General features: G+C 41.0%; 1 long non-coding RNA gene across 1 annotated transcript in view; it reads right to left on the bottom strand.

The window, feature by feature from the left end:
* Window positions 1–507: 507 nt before the first annotated feature.
* LOC144026812 (uncharacterized) overlaps window positions 508–19,533 on the bottom strand; it is a 94,772-nt gene continuing 75,746 nt past the window's right edge. Inside the window, exons 5-7 of the long non-coding RNA XR_013285310.1 lie at window positions 8,525–8,599; window positions 5,012–5,141; window positions 508–690 (exon numbers count right to left, since the gene is read on the bottom strand). This is a non-coding gene — a long non-coding RNA (uncharacterized LOC144026812). The remainder of the gene's footprint in view (window positions 691–5,011; window positions 5,142–8,524; window positions 8,600–19,533) is intronic.

Below are 19,533 nucleotides of genomic sequence, written 5' to 3'. Positions count from 1 at the left end.
AGAGTGGATTCATCAATTGAGCCTTAAGCTTTATAAAAGCATTTTTTTTTAATACATCTACTTTATTGTATTGCATTATGGTTTAAGTCTGAAATGGACCTGTTGTTGATTTATAGGGTGTCAACTTAAATTCTCATTTTGATCATGTAAATGACCCCCCCAAAAAAGGACGTTTTGCGTGCTGTGTATTTAGTAGGAATGTATCAAGGCACAACAACTGTAAACATCGGCCTATTAAGCAATGCAGCGTAAACAGCCGATAGATCCTTAAACATCTTTTAAATGCGTTTGCCTGCAGGCAATTGTGACCTAATCGACATGCATCGAGCGCGAACGCTTTGTGCACACATGTGGCCGGTTTGTCTGCTGAGACGCTGCCAACAGATTCCGCGCGCGGCTCAATGTGTGGACAATCGATACGCCGGGCCGGCCCATTGAATACATGCATTATTCAATGATCTGGATGAGGGCAATGCAGTGACGGGGAGATTAAGCGGCAAAAAAAAAAGAAAAAAAAAAAGGACATTTGCTGCTAAGGATAAAATATTGCCAGACTTCAATGGAAGTGTTTGAGTCGTTTTGTAGCTTGAGTTCACCTCTTTGCTCTGCTGGTAAGAAGAAAGCCACCCTTTCTTTTTGGGCCTGTGATCAAAGCTGGCCTTTCCCATCAGGGGAGATCCTCGCCCTCACCTACAACAACACCGCATGACACTCACTCTCTTAGACGCACAACATGCAGGAAAACACACACGCACAAGTGCGCAGAACATTCACTCACTCTCTAGCCCACAAACAGAATCACTCTTACAGAGGCTGACTGACACTCCCTCCTCTCAGACGCACATGCACACACAACACTCACTCTCGCACACACGCACGCACAAAACAGTATCACTCACAGAACCCAATTCACACAACACATGCATGCAGAACATTCACTCACTCTCTCACACAAACGGTACCACTCTCACTCATTCACTAAACTAACACAAAACAAACACAATCACTCACAATTCTCTCTCTCACTCACAATTTTCTCTCTCACACACTTTCTCTATCTCACATTTTTCTCTCTCACACGCATTTTTTTTCTCTCTCTCTCATAAAATATTTTCTCTCTCTCACACTATTTTCTCTCACATGCAATTTTCCTTCTCTCATGCATTTTCTCTCTCTCACGCACTATTTTCTCTCGCTCTCACAATTTTTCGCTCTCTTACAATTTTCTCACAATTTTTCTCACGCATTTTTCTCTCTCTCCCTCACAACTTTATCACGCAATTTTCTCTCTCACTCACCTTTGTCACGCAATTTTCTGTCATTCGCAATTTTCTCTCGCATTTTTTTTCTCACTCACAATTTTCTCTCGCATTTCCTCTCTCACTCCCAATTTTTTCTTGCATTTTCTCTCTCTCACTCACATTTTTCTATCGCAATGTTCTCTCTCGCTCTCAATTCTCTCTCTCTCTCTCTCTCTCTCTCTCTCTCTCTCTCTCTCTCTCTCTCTCTCTCAGAACATTCACTCACACACATTCATACACACCCCAACACATGCAGGCATCACACACATTTACTCTTAAATACTCATTCACTTAAACACACACGCAAAACAGCATCACTCTCAAACAAATTCAAACTCATGCAAGCCTGCACGCAAACACACACACAATTGATACATTCACTCACTCCCTCAAATGTACTAACACACACCCAAACATGTTCACCCTCTGAAACTCGCACTCACAAACAATCTCTCTCACACACGCAAACACGCACACCACCACACGCAGATCTTGTTTCTCCAAGGTGAGTTGGTACTACACAAGCGAGGCCCTCGAGCCACGTTCAGCACAGTCCAACAATCTGATGAGACCGCCGAATGCTTGTCCCGAGTACACAGCCCGCTCGGACTGCGCAAACACACACACACACACGATGCTTTTCCGCATGCAAACAGAAAGCAGAACAAACAAGCGCCACAGCTTGCATGCATATGTAAGAGCGCACTGGCGCGCACCTGTAAGCTTTTATCTGAAGGCCCGCCGCCTCAGCTACTTCCTCCTCTGCTGCTGACCTCAAACACTCCTCTCATTTGGCTCGCGTCGCCCCAATTAGAGAGCCGAGAAACACTTTGGTCTGCCCTCCAGAGACGGCGCGGCCCTTCAACCTTTTACAAGCCCTGATGCGCTACTAATCACGGCAGCAAATGTTTGTTGACTGCTTTTCTTTGTCTGCGCGTTCAAAAAGTGCACAGTTCTTCCTCAGAACTGGAAGTCATCCTGTCCAAACATCTGGTGATGACTCAGGCCGGCGGATCCCAAACACATCACATGCGATTCATTATCCTGAGGTTGGCCCGGAGCGGGCAAATTGGACTTTTGTATATTTGAAGGCGGTCGCATACATATACATGGGAGCCGGCTGCGATGACACATCGGGCCCATGAAAGTGTTTCCAGTGTTTGCGTCTGGCTTCAAAGGGGCGGACGGCGACCTCCGCTGCTCATGTGACACAGGAAGCACTCCAAGCTCACCTGCGCCCCCGAAGCCTCCGGTTACAGCTGAACCCTGCAACCCTTTTTGAACAACACTGGGGGTCAATTAACTCATTACATGCCAATTAAAGCATTAAGTACGTCCCAGAGGTTGCCGCAAGTACAGTCGCTATGTGCAAGTCCATAGTGATAAGTTTCCTGTTTTGTAAATGTAAAATTATGCTCTGACTGCTGATTGGCAGATTAAGTTTTAATTTGATTAAGTTAAAATGAAATGAAAAAAAAATCATGAATTAAGATAAAAGTAAGGTAAGGTTGGGTAGGTGGGGAAATTCTGTAAGTCATCATTTTTTACTATCATTACGCATCATCCAACAAATATTTCATAGTTGAAAAGTATTTTTTTCTTTTTTAAAACTGAGTGAATTGCTTTAGCGTCTTCACATATGGATAAAAAGTTAAACAAATCTCAACGTGTGTTTGTGAGTTATCTTTCCGATCAGAGTTATTCTACACCCGCCTGGTTGTGCGAGAGATGCAACGATAGTTATTTCTTCATAATATTTAACCCAACTAGGGTCCAGTCGCCCCTCACGCAGACACAACTACGTTTTAACACGTCTAAGCTCTGCTGAAAACAGACTTCTCTCTGTGAGGGATTTAGTTTTTCTTCTCGCGGACCCCTGCGGCTACCTTACGCTGCCATTGGTCAAAGTTGAAGGCGGACAAGAGAGTCAAAGAGGTATGACGTGCCTGCAATCATGTACAGTAGCTTAGGTGTCGGGTCATTTCATTTTTAGATTGAAGTGGAATTTAAAACTGTCGTGTTCAGGACCTGAAATGCTTTCCTTATGGCAATATTACTTATTCCGCAAATAGCAAGAAAAAAAAAATGAGAGCAATTGGCATCTCTAAAATGCTTATGCTTATGAGTACCTTTGTGAATAGTTTATACTGTGAATATACCACAAACTATGATCCCAAAACACTTTCAAGTCATTTTCAACTCATAACGTTAACCCTAAAAATAAATGGCGTACAAATGATTTGATTTTGAAAGGAAAAAAATGCACGGAAATCACATTATATTGTCTTGGCAATCTGTAAAAATACCAAATGTGGAGCAAAAATGACATCGCCGTTGTTTCTTAACTTGAGTACTGTACTCATACTGGTATCTGGTAAGATCTTTTTGCTGAAAAAGCTAGTCACTGATACCAATACCATGGACCGATACCACAGTACTTTTGATACAAAAAAAACAATGACTGATAATTTCAAAGAAGCACCTGTAAATCCTAATATAGTATAATTGGTTAGAATTTCATGAAATGAATGGCAATATTTACATTTTCTAATTTCTACTTTCTAGTTCCTGATTGTAAATTAGGCACAAGGGGGTTGGTGGTATCGGCTGTTGTCACGAGTACCGCTACCTTGAACTAAGGCCAGGTATCAGCATGATACCAATTGAGATTAGATTGTAAATATATCACACAAACTATGATTCCAAAACAGTACAACTTCTTTTGGGCTCTTTTTATGGGGGGAATTGGGCGGGAGTTATCCTCAGTTATTTGGGGGATTCTACACGACGCCATGAGATAGCCTCAAAGTCGATTCACATACACGAGTATAACTATTTTTCAATTAATGTAGTAAAAGTCTGACTAATTTTCTATTAGGCACAAACACATGAATGGGTTAAAGGGCAAGTCAAGTAAAAAATCTTTACAATAATATGTTCTATATAGCCCCTCTAGTCCAAACATTGTATTCTGATTAATATTGTGCTTGTGAAATATAAATTAAGCAACAAAATCCACCTGTTTTTATCCATCTCAGGTCAACGGCCATTTTGCCACTTGCTGTTGACTGAAAATGACATCACAGGTGCTCAGGTAACGATCAATCACGGATCAGCTGTTTTCTGGGTTTGGTCATGTGACATTCCCAAGCTGAGCATTGAACGAAAATTTTTGACTTGACTTCCAATTGAAAGATTCTTGTGGGTGAATCTCCGAGTATTGTGACGCATATTGGTGAGGGAACATTTACTTTACTTTTTCATCTGTTTTTTTTTCTCCTCTCAGCAAAAACGCATTGAAATGTAGTTTGTTACCTACACGCCTCCTTTCCGAGCAACTTCCCATCTCTGTCTACTCTCAAAACGAGCATGTGTCAGGCTGCTCGCTCCCAGCAGACTTATTGGACGCCTTTCCTCCGCACTTAACCGAACCGCGTCCAGACCGCCCCCCCCCCCCCCCTTCGCTCGTGTGTTTACCCGGGCCAGACGCCCGACTTCGGCAGGTTCACGTAAAGTTCTGGGGTTTTAAATGGCCGGCTGACGGCGACGTCAAGAGATCACATCATCGCGGCATGGCAGAGCGGCCGGGCGGGAGGAGCGAGGATCGCGCGGGCCTGGCGGCAACAGATAAAACGACTCCCACCGTGGTAACTAAGTGATGTAATCGTTGCCGAGCGAGTCGCTCGAGCGTGACGATGTAATTGTCTCACCTTTGAGGCATGGCGGAGCTGGCTATTACATGGAGAGGAAGTGCAAATGGATGCAAATTGCTGTTGGACTTGGTTGCGCACACAACAACTTCCTCTCTTCTTCTGGGAAGACTTTCTTCGAGGAGGGTGTCTGCAGGAAGAGTATTTTATGAGTCAGGGATAGAGTGAATACTTCCATTTGTATCGCAACGTTCCTTTAAGGTTCTCCATTTAGGTTGGTAAACCACTTTAATCACTAACATCCCTGTCAAGGGCAGAATTACATACATTTAGATTTGAAATTGGCACAGATTTTGGGTATGAGAGAAATGTCAACATGGAAGTCGACAAGTTTAAGTAGTTCATGGAGTCAAAAAATCCTGACATTCAACTCCAGCCATGTGATGAGTCAGCATCGCTCACAGTGGGTTTCTTGGTTGTGTGTGTAAATATATTAGGGGTGTCAAAGTCAGTGCACTAATTTTTAGTTAAAGTTCTAATATTTTTAATGTGCAATTAATGACCGCCCCTTACTTGGAAAGCCTGTACTGGGGGAATACCAGTCACAACGCAGCAGACACGTCCGCGTCAAACTTTAGCAGTAATAAATTTAATAATAATGCATAAATTTGTGGACAAGTTGTATTTTACAATTTTAAAAATGTGCAGAATTCCACAAATTACTCCATATTAAAGGTTAGATAGCTCTTAATATAAAAAGAAAAATCCACTCAGCTGTCACCGTCTTACAAGTGTAATTATGCCATCTAGTGGCAGAAAAATAACCTCAACACAAATCAATATTACACTTGTTTTTTACGGTATAGTGCATTTTAATTGAATTTTATGAATTATTATGAAATTACTGCATCAATGACTAAAAGATGCAATCATATTTCTACTAGTACATTTTTTTTCCACTTTTATGTTAACAAGAGTATGAACGCATACATTTTTATTGTACATTTAGAACAGATAAAATGTGCAATTAATCCTGAGTTAACTAACTATTGAAGTCATGCAATTAATTACGATTAAAAATTTTAATCGCGTAAATTATATGCATATATATTTTTGCCATAAAAGCCCTTTCTGAGTCGGATTTTGTTGTTTTACAGTGTGAGGTGTCAAACGCAATAAAATGTTATTATCAATGTTCAGCTTTTCACAAATTAAAAATTATATATTTTCTCCACTTTTTAACCAGGAATTAGTGTTTTTGTTGATTACTGAAGAGGAGACCAGGCTAGAAAAAAAGCTTTTTCAAAGTAGTGGGTCTTGAAAGAGCAGTCAAAAATGATTCAATATGGTGAACTGTGTTGAAAACAGTCACAGAGTCAATGGCAACTTTGACATTTTATAATGCGACCCTCAGTTTAACATTTATATTCAATTTTGGAAGCACTTCTAGCCAACACTGTTTTTGTTTTTTTCCAGCAAACCCCACACTTATGTCTTGAATTTGAAAACAAAAATCACCTTTTTCAATAAAGAGGGTTTGATGCTTTGGTGAATGTGTACAGGAAACTAGTGGAGTTCAGTACCTCCAACAAGGCTGTCCTAATGGAAGGATTTTAAGCTGCATTGCTTCCATGGAAGTGAAAACCGTTAAGGGGATGTCCCACGGCCCTTAACATTAACAAAAAAAAAAACAAAAAAAATTGGAACGAGGAGTGTAATGCGAGACAACAACTGCGGCGTGCCATCGCCATTCTCTCACAGTGTCTACAAGCATAAACTGACACACGCAAACGGACAATCCGAGGAATGCCGCCAACTGCTGCTCACATGCCTTCAGTGGCCAAGCGGAGGGAAATGGAGGACGCGCTACCGCCTGGAATTCCGTATATCCCGACGCAATCGCTCACTTTCCTCCAGGCGGAGGAATTTAAGCCCTTTTCTGAAACATCTGAGAGCCATTCGTCAACCAACACGGCCCGCGCTCACCGCACTTGAATAAAAAGGCGCCAGCTAAAACAAATGCTTCGCTTCTATGGGCAGGTCGCAGGTTAACACTTAAACCAGCAGCCCTTTTATAAAATATTAGCCTCGGTGCTCCCGCTCCACTCGCTATGCGTCTCTTTATCTCCGGCCTCTCCTCGGCCGTGTGTTTCTTCTGGCAGCGAGCATGCGTCAACAAACACGAGAGGAGGAACCGGCAACTGTATTAACAGATGGCCAGAGTCAATAAAACACGCACAAATCACGCGTCGGACACATCTGTCGTACGCGGAGGCCTCGGATAATCTTTCTGTGTGGCTCCGCCGCAGTGATGGAATCACAGCAGGATGGAGAGATTAGGGGACGGGGCCCATCGCCCAGGGGACATGGAGCAGCTTTGTGATGGATCGGAGCGTGGGGAGGAAGGCCAGAAGAGAGGCCAGAGGGGGGACGGGTTCCGGGCCAATTGAATTGAGTAGCTTGGAGAAAGAGAGGACCACTCCATTAATGACCAATCACTTGGAGTTTCATTCAGATTTTTCTCAATTACAAGGCTTGAACGATTGACTGTAACATATATAAAAAATAAATAAATAACACATTAACCCATTACACCAGAAGACAAATAATGCTATTCAAAAAAATCTACCACTAAATGAATCAATAACTAAATTAAATAGATAAATAAATAAATACCATTGTAAAAACCCTATTTTAATTTTTTTTTTACACATTACAACTTAAAATATAGGTCATTTGCACCCCCCCCCCCCAAAAAAAAATATAAATAAAACAAATCTTTTTTTTTTTTTTAACACACATTACACCATAAGACACAGGAAATGTCATTCAAACATTTCCCCCAAAAAGGTCTTTTTTTGTGTTTTTTTGTTTTGTTTTTTGTACACATTACAACTTAAGACAAATAATGACAAATACTTCCAGAAAAAATTTAAATGGAAGAAAAAAAGTCAAAAAGGACAGCTAATCTTTGCAATTTAAAGCACTGCAAAACAGTGGAATGTGAAGTTTATTTTATGATTAATCAGACAATTAACTGTTTCAGACGCTAATAATAACTGTTTTGAATTGCATGAAAGTGAGTGCAAAATGGTGTCTGCAAAGCAGCTTTTTTGCACCACGGACCAATTTCATGTGAAGCAATATTTTTGTCAGACTGCGAAAGAAACAAAAACTAATTATTAACAATACTACACCACAATACACTGAATCTAATTGTAATTTTAATAGTAATTTTAGTTAATAGTAATTTTAGTAATTTAATATTGGTAGTTGCCATTACAAAAATCCCTGCTTCAAAACTTTTCTTGGAGGTTGCAGGAAATTCTTTTGTTTCGTAATTTGGCCATTTTCCCCTTTCTGTTTATGTACACTAAGTTATAGGCTCCCCCAATAGCATAAAGGCAGCGTTCTGATTAATATTGCATTTGTGGAATATGAATTACTGAAAGAAAAAAAAAAATCCAATTATTTTTCTCCATCTGAGGAGGCGGCCAATTTGCCACTTGCTGTCGACTGAAAATGACATCACAGTTGCTCAGGGCTCAGGTAACAAATCAATGCACGGCTGACCTGTTTTCTGAGCTTGGTCATGTGACATTCGCAAGCTGAGCCGAGGTGTCAGACAAACTCTTCTCTGAGTCCAAACTGAAAGTGACAGAAAAAAACAGAAGCCTTTAGCCTTCACAATGGATCTAAATATTGAAGTCCACTAACTCAGTATGTGAGCATAACAGTGAGTGAGATAAAATTGTGAGGCATTAGTAAAAAGCTGAGCTGGAGTAAAACGCCGAATCCATAAAGTAGAAGTCAATATTTGAGTAAGCTGAGAGAGCTGCGCACTCGTCTAAATCATTTCGGAAACAGCAACAGGAGAACGTGGGTGAGCTGGCTGGAGAATAAATGAATGGCGGGGAAGGGGGGGGGGGGGGGGGGCGAAAAAGAGCGGCAAAGTTCAAACAGATGTAATCAGATGAGCTGGATAAGCATTCGGGGCTCACTTAATTCCCAACAAATTATCTAATCCAGATGTTGCACTCTCCGTGTAAACACGGTGTCCTGCAGAATCACAAAACAAATAAGCATGAAAAAGGTTTAAAGTTTCAAACGGGGCCTAACCTCGGACCGAGACCTTCCCACTTACAAAAAAATATCCACACTGCACACTCCCCCTGTGCTGCCTTTTTGAAACAAGAAAATGTCAATATGGTAATATTTAGCAGGTGTTTTAAAACAGATCTGAGAGAGAGAGAGAGAGAGAGAGAGAGAGAGAGAGAGAGAGAGAGAGAGAGAGAAACAGAAACAAAGAGAAAGAAAGACAGAAAGAAAGACAAAGAGAATAAAGAGAGAAAGATAGAGGGAGAGCTAGTGATAGAGAGATAGGTAGGTAGAGAGATAAAGAGAGTGAAAGAATGAAAGAGAAAAGAGCGAAAGAAAGTGATGGAAAGATAAAGAGAGATAGAGAAAGAGTGAGAGAGAAAGAAAGATAGAGAGCTAGAGATAGAGAGCTAGAGATAGAGAGCTAGAGATAGAGAGAGAGAGAGAGAGAGAGAGAGAGCTAGAGATAGAGAGCTAGAGATAGAGAGCTAGAGATAGAGAGAGAGATAGAGAGATAGAGAGAGAGAGAGAGAGAGAGAGAGAGAGAAACAGAAACAAAGAGAAAGAAAGACAGAAAGAAAGACAAAGAGAATAAAGAGAGAAAGAGAGTGATAGAGGGAGAGCTAGTGATAGAGAGATAGGTAGGTAGAGAGATAAAGAGAGTGAAAGAATGAAAGAGAAAAGAGCGAAAGAAAGTGATGGAAAGATAAAGAGAGATAGAGAAAGAGTGAGAGAGAAAGAAAGAGATAGAGTGCTAGAGATAGAGAGCTAGAGATAGAGAGATAGAGAGATAGAGAGATAGAGAGATAGAGAGATAGAGATAGAGAGAGATAGAGAGAGAGAGAGAGAGAGAGAGAGAGAGAGAGAGAGAGAGAGAGAGAGAGAGAGAGAGAGAGAGAGAGAGAGAGAAGTGGCCCAACCATGAGAACCCTCCGTGACAGGTTTCAGCTTCCTCAGTTTGCTCACAAACAACCCCCGGCCAGTCTTAACGGAACCAACCAAGAAAACGGCAGCAGCAAAGGCCCACATTGTTCTGCTAACATTTGTCATGGACCAAAACTGAGAGGAAGTCGAAGAGGAGAGCGAGCGAGAAAGAGAGAGAGAGAGAGAGCGGGAGGAGCAGAAATGGAAACATGCGAGACATATGGATGTGTTTAAGGACCACCAGGGTAGGGAAACTTGCGCATTTTCGTATAAACCCCGATAAACTCCTAAGATGTCATTACACGGGGGTTTAGGGCTCGCCTGTTGCCGATTCATTCAGGAATTCCCGCTTACGTCTTGCCCAGCGTTGTTCTCGAGTGGCCCCCGGACCCCGTTCAGTGTCACAGTGCCATTGTACCCCTTTTTTTTTAACAAGTTGCTGTGTCAAAGAAGAAAGCGCCTAAAAGAAGAAAAAAAAAAAGTGAAAGGAGTGGAAGCCTTGTAAAATACCTGCAGCACATTTTAACATTTCAACACCGCCGTGCTCGTATTTATAGCGCCTCGATTCCTTGTCACCGTGTTTGTAGGCAATTTGTTGCGCTCCAATAAATGGGCCGGACTATTTATCAGCATGGCACATGGCAGCCATTTATGGCAACTAACAAGAGGCAGATGTGTTTGGGTGTTTTTTGTTTTTTTTCGCATGCAGGTTTGACGCGACGACAGGCCCCGGACAGGCGGCGACCATGTTGGAGCACGGTGCTGACTTCAAGTACGGCTTGTAAATAGCAGCTTTGATTTGACCAGGATGTCACAATTATAGTACAGGGCCTCTGCTACTACACGTTTTGCTTTCCAAAAACATACAGTAATGACAAAATAAGCGCCTTGTAAGCGGATTGTATAATACAGACAGGTATATACATGGATACATCGCAGTCAAAGCAGTTCTTCCCAGAGGATAAAGAATATGTTTTGAAGTATTGTTGTATATTCTGTGTATAATGGTGGTGCCATACAGGCCAAACCTTGTGCTGCCAAATTCATCACTTCTCCAGAGACCTCATTAACATTGCGTCATCAAAGAGAGCACACCATTTTCAACACTCTAGTTTGGTCAATAATTTGAAAAAATGTGGGCAAGGACCAAAAGCATAGATTTTTGGGAAGAAAAAAAAAAAGTGAAATTTTCAAAATTGTGACATATGAAGTTTTGGCCTGACAGCAGAGATTAAACTACTCAACGTTTGTAACGGGAAAACTACCACAACACAAATGCTATTCATTAGCCTCACTATGGCGTTTCCCATGAAGTGTTAGCATTAAGCTATGAGATTTTAAGGCAAAAGTATGCGGTAGTTTTGAAACACATATTACTCGGATTTATTTTTAGTCTGACAGTAAATTTCAACTGAGAGTGTCAATAAACAGTTTGAAGACAAAAAAAACAAAAAAAAACAATTGTTCACTATCAACTAAACTGCTACTTGTGGTCAAGTCAGTTGAGTTGAAAATGTTGCAAATTTTTGCTTTCAAGTCAAAGCAAAAAAATATTTGATTGGCAGCTCGTATTTTGAAAAACATGTTAGTCAGGTCACTCGAATGAATGAAGTACAAAATATTAATGACATTTAAAATGTGAAATGTCATCAAACGTTGGGAAGTAATGTAGCTTTTCTCCAATCAGGTAAACAAAAAAAACAAAAAACAAAAATAATTCTGATTTTTATTTTTTTTTTTACTTTTTTTTTTCCATAACTAGGACATTATTTAAATCGCCAGTGCGCAGGCTTTCATGAAGGTCTACAGAAATTGGAGAATATTATTTATTGATAATTATGGATTAATTTGATAATCAATTAGTTGTTGACTAACCAATTAATCTTTGAAGCTCTACAATAATATATACACTTTTTAGGAATAAAACCTGCACTATATTAATATTATTCCTTATAGCGGAAGTTTTTTTTTTTTTTTTTAATAAATTTAAAGTAAATGTAAGTCAAATAGTAAGAAGAAGGATAATCCAATGAATCCATTTCTCCATTTTTTTTTTTGGTACGTTTCTTTGCCTTCCCATCCCAGCCCGCATGCGGCGTGCACCTTCTCCTACTTCCTGTGAGGCCGGTCCACGTGACGTCTCAACACAAACGCTGCCTCCAGTGTGTGCTCTTTGGAGTGTCTATTTATTGTGTGCGCGAGCGTTGTGTTGTGTGCGTCTGAGTGTTGCCAATTACCCCGGCTATAAATACAAGATCCCCATCCGTCACCGAGTTTCTGGGTGGCTGCAGCGCCGCCATAATCGCTTGCAGATGCTCACCAGGATCTTTTCCCCCGCATGGCTCGCGCGAGAGGAAGAACTCGCCTTGGTGGAGGGGGGGGGCATGAGTGACAGGAGTGAATACATACAGAGCGAACGGAGGAATAAACAAGCGGAACGCTAAATGTTGCTTTTGCCCTCAAATTCCTCCCGAGTGTGCGAGGAGAGCAAAACGGGAGAATTTATCTTCTCAACTTGATACACGCGCTCGGTTTTGCCAACCGCAGTTTCCTATCGGATGTAATTGATCACAATCAGATGAGGTTTCCGGATATGGGGGACAGCTGGGAGATAAATGCGGGTTTGTTATTCGCTGGGAAACTATCAACAATTTGTCTAATTAGCGATTAGGTGTTGAGAATAGCAGATGGATTTTTGAAACGGATCATTAATAGTGGAAAAACATGTCGACATTTAAAACCTAAATGTACACAGCTCGTTGGTCCATTTAAATTAGTAGCTAATAAATCAAGAAATGATGCCACAAATCAATCTCAAGATGTACAATATCACTTCAACATACACTAATTGTGAAAATGCTGAAACATTCCCACATATGTTATTGTGATTTTTATTCTTCACACTTTTTTCCCACTCCCAACTTTCATATAATACTTCCAATTTATTTTATTCAAATTTAACTAGCTTCAAAAATTTCACGCCTCCAGGGGTATATATCGTCTGATTCCACACTACTAACAGTATTTGCACAAATTAACATTTAATATCAACTTTTCCCCATTCATTTTCAAGGGGACAGACCACGCCCACTTCCATATGTATATAACTTCATCATCAGGTGTCTGATACTGCTCGGTGGCACAGTTGGTAAAGTGCATTGTCCAGTAACCAGGAGATTATAATTTCATAATTTATCTCTCGATATGCTTTCAGCATTCCCACGCAATTTCTGCAGAAATTGCACTTCGTCCAGTTACTACTTTCCTGTTGAGGCAGGGTTTTGGTGACATCGTGCCATCTTATTTCACAATGAGCACCCTGCTGACTATTCCACTAATTACAGTAATCGAATAATTATGTGGGGGTTACAAAACAATTTTTTTCCCCGATTACTTTTAATCGATATAATGTTTATTTGGTAATGTTTAGTGATTACAAAACCAAAAAAAAAACAACAACAATTGAGAAATATCAAATAAAAGGGACTGAATCGTCTTGAAAATGATTCAGTTACTGGTTGGGTCATTGATTCCAAAGTAAAAGCAGATGTTTGTAAATGTCATATTTTGATTAAAACAAAAGATCAGAAAATTACTGTTGCAAGTCTGAAATCAATTTTGAGCGAAGTTAACCAATGGCTCAAAACGCTTACTCTATTAAAGTATTTATTGATTACTTTGATAATAGATTAATTGTCGAGTAATCTATTTTGCAACAACTAGATGAGTTTTTAATGAATGTTGAATATATCCCCTCAATTATTGACCTCTTAAAGACGTGGTTCATTTGACTTTATGATGTGACATTGCGCAGGGATTTAAGTTGGACTAGCGCCATTTGCCACTCTCCTCCCAGAGGACACTTGATCAATGGACATATTAACAATAAATTAGCAGTGCTATTGATCGGCACAGCGGGGTCAATATGTGACTCGGGGACAGCTGCTAAGTAGCCTGAAAGGAAGAAATCCAGGCAGTCGAGAGCCAGGAATTGTGCGCTAACATAGCAAGTGGAAAGGAAACTAGATATATGGGGGGGAAAAACTGAAAAATGTTCACAGCTGAAAAATGAACTTTATCAATTTCCTTTGCGTTAGCATACCATTGTAGCCATGAAACATACAAAGTGGTCGTAATTGCGCAAGACCTTTGAATACAGCGTCAATTTTGCGAGCTGCTCTCCTCAAGCAGACCTAATGGTGGGCGGACCGATACAAATATCGATATTATTGATACCAAGTCAGTATCGATATCGGCTCGATACTGACACTAAAATATCGATCTAGTAGTTTCAGCTTGGCTCTTTTAGGCACTGCTGTGGTTTGGTCAAACATATAACGTGTCATCACGTGACTTAGCATCTCATCTTTGTAGTAGATTGCATGAACACATCCAGTATTGTACTTGTAAAAAAAAATAATAATAATAATTTTTGTATGTTTTATGTTTGTTGTTGCATGATAATCTTCAACATCTATTTAGGCTGAAAAAGAAGTGACGAAGAAAACATTTTTAGGGTTCTTTTTTTAGTTTCTGAACAATATATTATAGTACTTACATTTCTTTTCCTATGATCACTTTGTTCACTTTGTTTAAGAACACCATAAAAAAATTGTTACATGATAAAGTATTTTCTAGTTATCAACAAACTTTGTCCTAATACTGTCCTTTGAATTGTGAATAAGCAATTCAATGATACAGCTAGCTTAATTTAAGAAAACGATTAGATACCATCATTTTCAAAAAGTATCAATATCGGTATCGGCGATTCTGTCCCCGTGTTTACTTGGTATCAGATCGATACCAAAATTTGCAGCATCGCACGCCACCCCTTAACACGGAGGCGGCTCAGCAGTTCTTTTTCTTGCAGATGTTGGTATCCTGCCAGGAGCCTGCGGGTGCAACAGGACTCGTCCGCTGCTGTAAATCTATTAAATCCCTCTCATTAGAGCGCCAGCCTCGTCGCTGCGAGGCGGGACGGCCCGAGCTGCGGCACGTGCTGCCGCCGCTGGCTGTCAGCGTGGGGGCCTCGCGTGCCTAATTATGCGCCGTGCTCATCACTGCACCACATCGATAATTACCTCCGTTTTTTTTTGTTTTTTTTGCCAACCGCTAATTGTACAATTGCAGGATCACTCGGGACTGATACGTAACATGTCATGGGGATCCTCATACTAATTCATCCATGTAGTGGAGTGCTTATGCTCATTTGGTCGGTGGTTAAGATGGAGCCGATCCCAGCTGGCTTTTTGAGCGAGAGGCGTGAGACTGATTGAGAGTCAAATTCAAAGGGCACATTGACGACAAATCACACTCACGCTTGTCATTCTCTTACGGGTAAAGTCCGCTCCGCATTTTGTTGGGTGAATATAGGCTACTTTGCTGCCAAACTCAAATTGTTGCCATAAAACCATTAACTAATTAACTCTATATTGCAATTTTCATGTACGGATGGGCGAGTACCGATACCAGGTATTTGTATGGGGTGATGCCGGCCTTATTTCAAGGTATAAAGTACTTGTAATAGTGGACGATACCAGTATCGAGAGAAGTTGTACAACCACACATCTTTTTTTGGCAAAGGTTATTCCATGCCAAATCAACCAATGGGTTCAACCCAGCAGATTTGGATTTTTATGAAACTTTGATCTTACTGTACTTTTTGATCGTGATGGCGCAACATTAAATCTCAAATTGGAGGTCAATCGGAGCAGGGGTTTGGGAGCTACAGCCTGCCGAAAGTTCATATTTTGGTGAAAAAGGGGGCGTGGACAACTCCCTTTGAACCCTTATACCTCAGGAACTACTGGGTCAATCGTCACAAAATAAAAAAAAATGGCTCCATTTAACTGAAATTTGAGATTGCGTGTTGCACCAGCACTATCAACAAGTACAGGATTTATTTATTGATTTATGTATTTACTTATTTATATATCCGCCACCGGATTTATTTATTTATTTATTTATTTATTTATTTATTCATTCATTCATTTAAATCCGCCACTGGTTTTATTTATTTATTTATTTATTTATCTTCTTATTTAGGTATTTAAATTCATTTTGTGTGTTCTATAAAAAAAAAAAAAGTACTAACACGTAAGTAAATAAGTAAGTGAAAATTGCCATTAATTTCATGCACTTTTCAGGAAAAATGGCGTATTGGTATAGATAGGTCTTCTTTTTAAATTGCAGTATGTGATTGGTTTAATAGAAATGTTATGGATTAAAAGTACGAGTTGTATCAATAACTACTCAAGAGTTGAGTATTCTTACTGATATTGGTCTAGAAAAAAAAAAGTGGTATTGAACATTCCTACAGTTTTAAGTAACATTTTAACATTTGTAACTGTCATAGAATGAGAAGTTAAAATCTGCACATGGTACCTTGACTTACGAGTAGGGACGGGAATCGAAACCGATTCCCAGTCATTCCATTCGTTGACTTCGCCTGATGATTTTGTTTATTGATACCTCTTCGAAACAAAAAAAAATATAGAACTAATCGGTTCATGTCACAGATAGATGAAATTCAAAAATAAACTTGGGTGTGGGGCACACAGGGGACCTACACGTGAAGGTATTTCTTTACAGGCACCTTTTTTTTTTTTAAACAATATTATTCCCTTATTATATAGTATCACACAGCTTTGTTTTTATGGCCGAGCTGTGGCGCAAGTGAAAGAGGAAGCTAAAATAACAAAAGGCCGTCTTTTCTCCCCAGCTAATTTATTGCAATTCAAAATATCCAACAGGATCTCCACTACGGATAGGAAAACCCGAGTCAGCTGGGTGCACGCTGCGCGCCCCCGACGCCCACAACCCCCTCGGCCAAAACTTGATTTACACATCAGCTCATAAATCAGCGTGACGTTTTCAGCTGAATGCTGTTTTTCACGCTGTACTCGACGCTGTCTCTCAACGAGCAATACGTCAGCGTCGGGGCGGATTAAGACACTGGTGAAGGATTTTTTTTAAACATTTTTTTTTTTTCTGCAGTTAACAAGTGAGTGAGTCGCGAGCGGGAGACGGCGCGAGAGATCCGCGGCGAGGAGGTGAAGGAGAGGACACTCATCAGGAGGACGGAGGCCGCGCGGGGTGGAGAGCGGGCCCTTGTGTAAATGGAGATGTACCAAACCTCTGCTATCCTGGATCAGACGCGATCAAATATTTATATATGCTATTGTGTGACGGCGCGCGCGGCCGAGTGGAGCTGTAATTTGTTCCCCCCCCCCCCCCTCCAACGCGCTAAATTAATTCCCTCCCCGTCATCAGCGAGGTGAACCCGCGGTGATTACTGGCCCTTCTCGCGCTGCCCCCTTGCCGCGACAAACACTCCAAAGATTTTAATGGCGCAAGTCTCCCACTTCATCTGTGACATACATTTCCAAAGATTGAAAACAAAAAAAAACAAAAAAAAAGGTTGAAACACTCCAGTGGAACTAAATGGTGATGCCTCACTGCCTTGTATGGGGGAACGTCAATCCTACAGTCTAGTTTGGCTACTTACAATTTGACATAAGCGCTACTTACCAGATGGGTAACAAAAATGCCGTTTTAAATATGAATAAAAATAGATGTCAAAATTAATCAATTATTTAACAAGTAATCGCTGACCAAATTAATTACAGCTGTCAAAATTAATCGATTAATCGACAAGTAGTCGATCAAATTAATCAACAACTATTTCAATAATCAAGTAATCATTTAGAGCCATTTTTTTTATTTTTTTTATTTAAGATCGTCTAAGTCCTCAGATTTTAGCATATCAACAGTAATTGTTCACTGATTTCTGTAGTCCTTGATGAAGGATGACTGGGATTTTTTTTTTTAACCCCCCCCCCCCAAAAAAAAAACGTCAAAAAATTCTGAGAAATGTCCGATAGGTTCCACCCCCCCCCCCCCCCAATAAAAAGAACTGAATATTTAAAAAAAAAAAACTAAAAAAAAAAACTAAAAAGTTGATCGTTCAACCCCGAGCACTCCAGCTTCCATCCTGCTGTGCCATGACCCTAACAAGGACGAGTGCTACGGATAATGGATGGATTGTCGTGTATTGTCTTCAATTTCGTCACTCTTCTCCCATGATCCCAGCAAATGCTCACCAGTCCAAATAATACGGCAAGTGCTGTAAGATCAAATGTTTATTCTTTGGAGAGAAGTACAATATAGCATCAAGAGGATGTTTATGCGAGATGTATGTCTACACATGCAGACAATCCTCTCATACGTTGAATCGATGCATAAACAAGGTCAGCAGAGAGAAGACGGCGGCAACATGTGAATTGTAGCGATAATTGGGTCGTCTTTTGGACGAATTAATAATCTGGACGTTACAGAGGTAAATTGTATTTACCTCAATAACCTCTGGGGCACCACGTTTGTTTTGCTTCGTATTAACAGGAGCAAACAACGACCAAAATCCTTCTTTTATCAGTCATTGATAATCTAAAGTCGCCACACTCGATATTCAGTGGTTCGTTGTACTAACAAAAGAATAATAATCCACTCGGAAACACAGATGACTTAGGCGGAATAAAGTTTATAAAACATGCATTTATTCACGATTGCTACACTACAGAATCAAAATACTGCCTATCTAACTATTCTACCGTCAGAAGAAAAGAAATAAAATAAAGCGAATGAAAATAAGGAAGGAATGCGAATGAATAAAGAAACAGGGAAAAGAGAAAATTTGACCTGCCAGATTTGTGATGTTTCAAACGTAAGTGGCACACAGTGGATACGCCGAGGTAGAAATCAAGCGCACTTACGAGCCCTGGAGTTGCGTAGCAACGAACAGAAGTGGCGGCCTTTTTGACAAGGGGGAAAAAAAGAGTCAATGTTCGTTGAAAAATGCAAGGAAAAAAAAAGGTTTATTCCACAGGTTAGCGAGGGAGCCGCGCCAGGGGCCTGACGTAGTTGCGCGGCTCGTCCCTTGATTGGTTGGTGATCCGGTGAGGTTGATCCTCGCCGAGGTTGGTTCTGCTGGGCAGCTGTCCGAGCTCAGGTGTTGCAGCTCGGTCAGTACGCGCCTGCGTACGGGGAAGGCCAGCCGTTGGAGGTGCGTTGGCACTGCGGCGGAGCGCCACCGAGTAGCAGGTGCGGTGCGCGGCTTAGGTGCACAACCTTGAGTCCGGCGGTGCGTTGCAAGTGTACCCGGGACCGAGAAGGTCGGGCGGGTGAGCACCGATAGTGGAACAAAAAAACAAAAAAAACGAAAGAGTCTTTAGTCAGCGTTGCAGTTTGCACTTGCTTTGGCGTGGCGTGGCGCGAGGATCCGATCTCGTTAACGGATCCTGCCAGGAAAGAAAAAGCCACGTGGTTTGCAAGTTTCTTAGACAAAGGGTTCGAGCAGCCTGGCTGGCCCACTTGCAAGTCGGGCCAGAGTTTTTGGAAGAGGCTTGTGAGAGCCGGAACAGGCAAGAGAGCAGGAGGGCAAAAAAAGAAGAGAGCGGGCAGTGGTCTGCTCGTGTTTTTATAGTCTCTGGGTGGGGCGAGCAGGTGAAGGCACACCCTTCTGTTCGCTCGCGCAGACTCTCAGAGGAAAATTATTAAAAAGA

Source organism: Festucalex cinctus, chromosome 10 (genome assembly GCF_051991245.1).
Source record: "Festucalex cinctus isolate MCC-2025b chromosome 10, RoL_Fcin_1.0, whole genome shotgun sequence".
NCBI classification, from domain to species: domain Eukaryota; kingdom Metazoa; phylum Chordata; class Actinopteri; order Syngnathiformes; family Syngnathidae; genus Festucalex; species Festucalex cinctus.
This window is presented reverse-complemented; position numbering and strand designations above follow the sequence as displayed.